General features: G+C 46.1%; 1 non-coding gene across 1 annotated transcript; it reads right to left on the bottom strand.

Moving 5' to 3' along the window:
- Positions 1-5,564: 5,564 nt before the first annotated feature.
- Positions 5,565-5,637, bottom strand: TRNAM-CAU (transfer RNA methionine (anticodon CAU)). Its single transcript has one exon. It is a non-coding gene; the product is annotated as a tRNA-Met (tRNA).
- Positions 5,638-8,951: the final 3,314 nt, after the last annotated feature.

The following is an 8,951-nucleotide window of genomic DNA, read 5'->3' on the forward strand; positions in this document are numbered from 1 at the left end:
CAAAAACCTGGACAACATCCTGTCTATTTTATTAAAAAGAGACATTGAAAAAAATAAAGGAATAGTGCGAAAAAAATAAAGAAATTTTGGAAAGATCATCATCTTGATAACATTGGTTCGTCCGTATAGAGATAAATGTAAGTTATTTAACCTTTCTAAGGTTCTATTAGTAGATATAAGTAAAGGATCTATATTTAATCCGACAATGTCATCAACCTTGGGAGATAGAATTACACCAAGGTATGTGCCAGTAATATTTAGTGGAATATCAGTGGGTTTACCCGTTTCAGAATGTATAATCTGAGTTTTTGAAATATTAAGCTTATATCCGGAAAATTTACCAAACTCTCTAGCTACATCAATGATTTTAGGAAGCGCAGAAGAAGCGTCAGAAGTTACAATGGCCACATCGTCTGCGTACGCTAGAACTTTGTGGTCAAACTCATAAAGTCGGACTGATGGGATGCCGGGTTCCGAAATTAATCTATTCAAATAGGGTTCTAAATATAGAGCAAATAGGAGCGGGGAACAAGGGCAGCCTTGTCTAGTCCCCCTGGTGATTGAAAAAGGTCTAGAATTGTCAGTACCTAGTCTTATTACACCCTTAGGATTAGAATAAAGTGATCGTACCGCTTGAATGAATTGTAATGGGAACCCCTTCCATTCTAATACAGTCCAAAGGAATCCCCAGTCTACTCTGTCAAACGCTTTTTCAGCATCAAGTAAAATCACCCCAACTGGGGATTCCTTTGCCTGAGCCCAATCCAGTAATGTAATAACGCGTTTGACATGATCTGTAGTATCCCTATGTCTGATAAAACCGTGTTGGATGTGAGAAACCAAACCAGACATTACATTATTTAGTCTATTTGCAAGGATTTTGGAATAGATCTTACTATCTGCGGTGATAAGAGAAATAGGGCGATAGGAACCTAATTCTTTTGAGTCCTTATTCTTTTTTAGAAAAACAACTATAGTAGCAATAGACCAGGAATCAGGGGATTTACCTAGAAATGCTAAATTGAAAATTTTTAACAGCTCTGGTTTCAGCATGTGTCTGAACGTCCGATAGAATTCGAGGGGTATCTGGTCGGGTCCCATAGCTTTACCTGCCGCAAGACTCAAGATGGCATTTTCAATCTCATCCCAACTTATTGGCCTTATGAATGAATCAGACTCCTCGAGACACAATGAAAGTTGGTTAGCATTTTGAAGATAATTTGCAGGGTTAAGAGTCTTATCAACTTCATTATTAAGGTCGTTGTACAATGTCTTATAGAAATCATAAAATGACTCTAAAATTTCTTCCCTACGTTCGTGGAAGACACCATTCATGTCTTTAACACCTTGTATTTCGTTAATGGAAGATTTTTGTCGGAGGCGTTGTGCTAGAATTTTACCAGTGCGCTCACTATATTCATAACGTTCAGTTTTATATCGCTTAAATTTTGATGCTACTTCATCGGCAATATGAATACGCAAACCAGAACGTTCAGTAACTAAGCGTAGTTGAGCGTCTTCTATACCTGTATTATTTTTACATGCAGTTGATAGGTCCATCTCGGCTATCCTAATCTTATTTAACCTCTCCTTAAAATCTGTTTGGATTTTTTTCCTCTTGTAATTTGCAAAACTAATTGTCTCACATCTGAGTATACCCTTCCACGCTTATGGTGGACAAAATGATTCAGAAAAGGGGGTGGTGATGAACAGAGTGCCTGAATTAAGCAGACCACTCTTACCCAGTCCAAAGATCAGGGCTTGATCCATCACCGTAGGTGTGGCAGGGTATACTCAGACATGAGTCCCTTGCTCACTGCTCCATCAGGATTCAAGCAAGCCGGGCCGACGACGCCTGAAATGGCAGAAACCGGTCCCCGGAAGCTTGTCTCCTTTCTGGTGAAGAATTGGCTTGGTAGTTTGGTCTGCCCTGTTCCCATGATGCACTGGGCCAGGGACAGACTAATTTGCATATAGCCAGGTTCTGAGCTGGGATGGGGCAGTGAGCTAAATAACGGTGATGGATCAAGCCCTGATCTTTGGACTGGGTAAGAGTGGTCTGCTTAATTCAGACACTCTGTTCATCACCACCCCCTTTTCTGAATCGTTTTTGGCCACTATAGGTGTGGCAGGGTATACTCAGACATGAGTCCCTTGCTCACTGCTCCATCAGGATTCAAGGAAGCCTGGCCGACGACGCCTGAAATGGCAGAAACCGGTCCCCAGAAGCTTGTCTCCTTTCTGGTGAAGAATTGGCTTGGTAGTTTGGTCTGCCCTGTTCCCATGATGCACAGGGCCAGGGACAGACTAATTTGCATATAGCCAGGTTCTGAGCTGGGATGGGGCAGTGAGCTAAATAACGGTGATGGACCAAGCCCTGATCTTTGGACTGGGTAAGAGTGGTCTGCTTAATTCAGACACTCTGTTCATCACCACCCCCTTTTCTGAATCGTTTTTGGCCACTATAGGTGTGGCAGGGTATACTCAGACATGAGTCCCTTGCTCACTGCTCCATCAGGATTCAAGCAAGCCGGGCCGACGACGCCTGAAATGGCAGAAACCGGTCCCCGGAAGCTTGTCTCCTTTCTGGTGAAGAATTGGCTTGGTAGTTTGGTCTGCCCTGTTCCCATGATGCACTGGGCCAGGGACAGACTAATTTGCATATAGCCAGGTTCTGAGCTGGGATGGGGCAGTGAGCTAAATAACGGTGATGGATCAAGCCCTGATCTTTGGACTGGGTAAGAGTGGTCTGCTTAATTCAGACACTCTGTTCATCACCACCCCCTTTTCTGAATCATGTTCCAGTCTGGGCTCAGAAGCTAAGAGGCCCTACACAATCTTCTCTACACTTCAGAGGGTCTGTGTTTCTGAGCCTCTCAAGCAAATGACAGGCAGCTGTTGTATACCAATCACTGCCACCATCCAATCCTCACTGAAACAGCAACACATATAGCACCTACCTGGCAGATGTTGGGGGAACACCCAATTGTAATTCCCCACACCTACAATGTACAACATTCTTTCCTTAATGGCAAAGACCCCTGCTATATGAGTGGCCAGTTCAAGCTTGTTTAGAAGTTTACAGTAGTAACATACATAAACTGGGCTTCTCTTGTCCTGTGCCACTGGAACCAACCTGCACCCAACTGAAGAGGCCAAGTTAGGCAGAAAATGGTCTTGGGTTGTTTTTGTTTCAGTTCAGAGTGGACCTGGCATGGCAGTTTGGGCTGGACTCTTCCTATTGGAGCAGGACTAACGCTGATACAGCTGGGTCTAATTTGAGGTGGTGTGATCAGCAAAATGATGATGGTCTGGGATGTGGCCCGAGTAATTACCGGCGGATGAAATTTATTCAAGCATTCCATCCATCACTGTTTGTTTCCCTTTGGAAGTGCAGGCCTACCATGGCCACTGCATCATACGCACTCCTTTTCAAGTGTCTGTGACCATCCCCCATGCCATCAGAGGCAAGGACCCCTGTATTCCCACAACTGATACCGAGGTATGTGAAAAATGCCCGGCAGCTATCACCCCACACGTCCAGCAACAACTGTTCCTTCCTCTCTTCCTGCGGAAGAGTAACATCCTCTGAGAAGAAATGTACCCTGCGGAATGCGGCCATAGCAAGCAGGCCTTTCACACAGGAAATTATTGCTGTGACGCTCGCAGAAAAGAGCTTCTGTCTCTCTGACTGTCCGTTGCAGACCATCCCCACCAAGAGCACGGTGCAAAAGAGGCTGCGCCGGGACTGGAGGGCATAAGAAAAGAGCTCTAAAAAACAAACGATAAGGAATGAAACGGCAGAGATTGTAATTGGCCCTGAGCGGAAGCGAGCTCTCCGCTGCAAGGAGTCAGGATGCAGCAGGGGTGGAGCAGCAGGGGTGGGTTTGTGTCACGCATGGAGCAGTGGGGTGCGGGCAGTTTGTGTCTCCCATTCAGAGGTGGCAGGCTGGTGCGGGGGGGCTCCCGGTGCTCCGGTGTTGTCTCCCCCCGCGGTCACAGCTGCTGAGACTGAACCGGGCTCGACAGCATTAAGGCAGATCTTCTAACGCCCCCAGCCTCCCTCACTCAGTACCTTCCTCCCCGGGGGACGCCATGCACACCACCATCTTTCTCCGAGGTGAGGCAGGAATGCCTTGGAGAAACCAGCATCATTTTTGGGATTGAGGGGCGTGTTTTCGTTCTCTCCTCTTCCCATTGGGTGGAATGTTAAATTCCAGCCAATGGGAAGAGGAGAGAAAGAAAACAAGAAAGAAGCTTAAAAAAACGCCCCGAATCCGAAAAAGACGGGGCTTGAACCAAGTGACGCCCCTCTCCTCCAATGGCTGGCCATCATTTACTAGGCCAGCCAATGGAGAAGAGGGGCGGGTTCCAAGCCCCCTCTAAGAAACATTAAATTGTCGGGCTCCGCCCACACTGCTTACGCAGTGCGACGGAGTCCTCGACCTAAAAAGTGAGTTGTGTCCCTCGGAAGCTTGGTCTGCAGAGTGAAGATTAGCTAAACATAAATTTTCCACTCAGACAAGCTAGATTTAACCACAGAGATTTGATTTTACAGGAAATCACCAAACCAGTTACACTTTGTGGCGGGATTGTTGGATGAGGGTGGGGAATCTCTCAATCCCAAGAGTGGCAACAATTCCAGCAGAGATGTCAGTAGCTCAGAAAAAAAATCTGGAAAAACAATATTGAATTATATGATTTAATGGCCCCATTGTAATTACAACTGAACTTTTGCTAGGAACTAATCCTGATGCAAAAATATCCAAGAGTTCATAATGTTTAATACACTATACAAATCATTGTTAAATCAGCGTTTAACCAATTTAAGACATTTCAAGGAACCGTTTCTCAGTGGAGCATTCTCATCTAAAGATGTATTAAGTTTTCCAAAATAAAACTGAAAGAGCAAATTAGAGTCTGTGACTCCACCATGGAAGGCAAATATTCGGTGGACACAGTGCTCCATTTCCGATGAGCAGCAGGAAGTGAGTGTTCACAATAGTTTTTTGGTGAAGGGAAGTGATATTACTTAAAGTGGATTCAAAAGTGATCTGCCCAGGTTACAGCGATTAGGAAGAAACCACAGCCGATAATCTCTGGCGGACACCAATATATATATAGGTAAGGGCAAAAAGCCTTATAGTTAGATGAATAAGAGAAATTGTATCCTTAAATTTCTTTGGAAATGTGTCTGCAGGCTTCCCTGAACAGAGCTGAGACAAAGTAGTAGCCAAGAGGTTATATGACTCAGATCTACAGTAAGAAAGTATATTAAAAATAAATTCTAGTCAGAGTGAGGTAAGTCTGAAATTTTGTCGATAAGATTTCATTATATAGGTACATTTTAGAATATCATTTATAATGTTTCAAATCGTTTCTCACTGTGAGACCCCCACCCCTTCCCCCACATACATTGTTTTCCCCCATGCCACAGAATAGTTACGCGGTCAGTAGCAGCAGCAGCGCAAATTCCTTTCCCCTTACAATAAACATTGCATAAAGTACTCAGTGAAGAAAAACCGAAACAAAAAAAAGAAAAACATTTATAGCTTCAAAACATGTGCCCTCTGTGAGGCTCGAACTCACGACCTTCAGATTATGAGACTGACGCGCTGCCTACTGCGCTAAGAAGGCTCTGATGTTGAAGTTATCCACAGTGAATATAGCCCGTGAAACTCGAGGTGGCCATAGTCTAGATGAAAGTGTTTTTCAATAACATTGTCTGCTTACGTCAACATTCTGACCAGTCTGCCTCTTGTATTAACACCAAACAACATTATTAAAGGTATGTGTGTCACTTCCGTCGGTGATCAAGCACAGACCGGCGCCTCCCACCCACAGCAGCTGCAGCTTCCACCAGGGGTGGCGCAGCGAGTCATCCACCCAGACCGAAGGGCATCTTTATCCTCAAGGCGGCGTCTTGGGCAAGTTCTAAAAGAGAACATGAGTTTGGGGGAATTTGATTCAATGTACCATATTAAAAAATAAAATGAAACAGCAACATATAGTGTATTAACTTTAGAATGAAACATAATGAAAATGCGTTTAAAGGAGACATCTGTTCTGAGTGTTACCTTTTGAAAGAGAATACCCCAAAATGTTTCGTATATATATAAAGGAAATCTGGAGTGGTTTATGTCATGAAGCAAAAACAACGTGGAGTCAAAGTCAGTTCTTCCAAACATGAGTACCAGTAGCAGATGTTCCAAGCATTTTTATTGTCGCAAATGCTCCGATTTGGCGCTAGGGACTGCAAACATGCTTTTTCGGATGTACTAGTCCCATTTTAGGTTTTGGGAAAAGTTCCCCAAATACCAAATCTGTATCTTATCTTCTGTATCAGTGCTTGTGGGATCAAAATCCATTCGCACAACACTGAATTTTTACTGAGCCCCAAGTTGTTGTGGTTTCTCATTCACAAAAGGAGAGGGCCCCCTTTAGTAATTAATCCATTGTGAATTATAAAAAAAAAGTTGTTATGGAGTAGCCATTGGTCCACCGCCAAATCTAAAAAAACGAAAGAAAAGCTTAACTTTTCTTTGTAACCGCAGCCTTTCCTTCAAGGAAAACAGATTCAATCAATCAATCAGGGTTTTGTAGAGCGCAGTACTCATCCGTGAGGGTCTCAAGGCGCTTAAGGAGGGGGATGTGAGCAGCTTCGTTGGGGTCATTCAAAGAGCCAGGTCTTGAGGTCCTTCCTGAATTGGTGCAGTGTCGGGCTCCGTCGGAGGTGGAGGAGGAGTTTGTTCCAGGTCTTGGCTGCGAGGTAGGAGAAGGATCTTCCACCAGCTCTGGTCCTGTAGAAACGAGGGACAGTGGCTAGGACGAGGTCGACTGAGCAGAGGTTTCTCTTGGGGGCGTGGAAGGAGAGTTAGTCGTTGAGGTATTGGGGTCTGGTGTTGCGGAGGGCTTTGTGGGTATGTGTGAGCAGTGTGAAGGTTATTTTCTTTCGAGTGCGAGCTAGTGGAGGTCTCGAGGAGTTGGGTGATGTGGTGATGTCATTGGATGTCGAGGATAAGTCTGGCTGCGGTGTACTGGACGTCTGACTTTTGTGGAGTCGAGGTTTGTTGACTCCGGAGCAGAGGGCATTCCCGTAGTCCAGCCTGCTGGGGATGAGTGTTTGGGTGATGGTTTTCCTGGAGTCGGGGAGGCGGGGGGGATCCACTTGAACGTCTTTTGAAGTATGCGGAGGGTGTTGAATCATGTGGAGGATACCGCGTTGATCTGGCGATTCCTGGTGAGTGAAGAGTCGTGTATGATGCTGAGGTTATGGGTGTGGTCCGCTGGGGTGGGTGGGCTTCCGAGGGGAGAGGGACCACCAGGTGTTATCCCATGCGGAGGAGCAGAGGATGAGGATTTCTGTCTACTTCGCGTTGAGCTTCAGGTAGCTGTTGCTCATCCAGGTGGAGACGGCTTACATCCCTTATGGTTCGAATCTTTCTATTAAGTTTCCCAATAACAATAGCCACCACCTACATCCAATGGCCAGTGGGGAAAGCATTATAAAGCTAATTGAGAAGTTAAGAAGGAATAGTTATAGAATAGAAAGAGAAGGTAGAGGGAAGGTGCTATAGGGCGCTAATGCTGGTTTAGGGTTAGGGAAGCGGTGTATGCAGGGCTCGAGTCGGTGTACCACACGGGTGGACAGCATCCCCCTCACTTATTTTCCAGGGGGGACGCCATCCCCCCTGCTTATCAAAACGCCGTCCACCCTGCGCTGGTCTGCTCTTTCAAAATGCCATAAAGCGTGCTCGGCACGCACAGACCAAACCATGCATTTCGGGGTGAAGCTTCGTACTGCTTGCTGATCACCACGTCCCTGCACCTAGGGTTAGGTTAACTACGCCTATTGCAGCTCTTGCAACCCGCCCTATCCCTTCTTAACCTTGCCAGGGAGTGGGACCTACCAGTAGAACAGAGACATCTGCGACCAATCAGTGGTCATAGAAGACGTCACTAGATTGGTGTTTCTGCACCTCAGCAGTCCCGCCCTCGTGCTCCATGCCCTTTATTTTTCGGACTTTTCTTGCTCTGGCTCCTTTCCTCTTTGACCGGATCCGGATATAGACGCGGCTCGCCCTCCCTTCCTGGCCTCGCCTGCTGCCTGACCTGCTGGAGATTTCCCTTCCTGCATCTACGACCTACACCATCACCTAGGAAAACATTTTTGACTTGGCGACGTTGGTGACAGTTTCACTTTTAAGGTAAGTGTAAGTTTATTGGCTCCACTCGTTTTTCCCTCGTTTTTTTGTGCCCTTCTGCCCTCTGTTCCACTCATTTTTTTGTGCCCTTCTGCACTCTGTTCTACTCAATTTCCCCTTGTTTTTTGTGCCTTTCTGCCCTCTGTTCCACTAGTTTTTCCCGCCTTTCTGCCCTCTGTTCCACTCGTTTTTTTGTGCCCTTCTGCCCTCTGTGCCACTCGTTTTTCCTTCGTTTTTTGTACCTTTCTGCCCTCTGTTCCACTTGTTTTTTTGTGCCCTTCTGCCCTCTGTTTTATCCGAAACCGGTCACAGGATGCTTGTTTCCGGTCCATGGAAGACATGGCTTGGCAGTTCGGGCTGGACTGTGCCCATGAGGCGCAGGGTCAGACTGATTTGCATATAGCCATGTCTGAAATGGGGTGGCTGAGTGGGCTAAAGAATGGTGATGGATTAAACCCAGATCAGTTGACTGGGGGTGAGTGTTTGATTTGCTCAAGCGCTCCGTCCATCATCCCCTTTTGTATCGCTTTGTTCGCCCTAAGTGTGGCAGGGTATGCTCAGACGTGAGTCCCTTGCTCACTTGGCCACTGGATTCAAGATAGCCTGGCTGATGAGGATTATGAATCCGAAACCGGTCCCAGGATGCTTGTTTCCGGTCCATGGAAGACATGGCTTGGCAGTTCGGGCTGGACTGTTCCCATGAGGCGCAGGGTCAGACTGATTTGCATATAGCCATGTCTGAAATGG

This window comes from Lissotriton helveticus, chromosome 1_2 (assembly GCF_964261635.1).
Source record: "Lissotriton helveticus chromosome 1_2, aLisHel1.1, whole genome shotgun sequence".
NCBI lineage: Eukaryota > Metazoa > Chordata > Amphibia > Caudata > Salamandridae > Lissotriton > Lissotriton helveticus.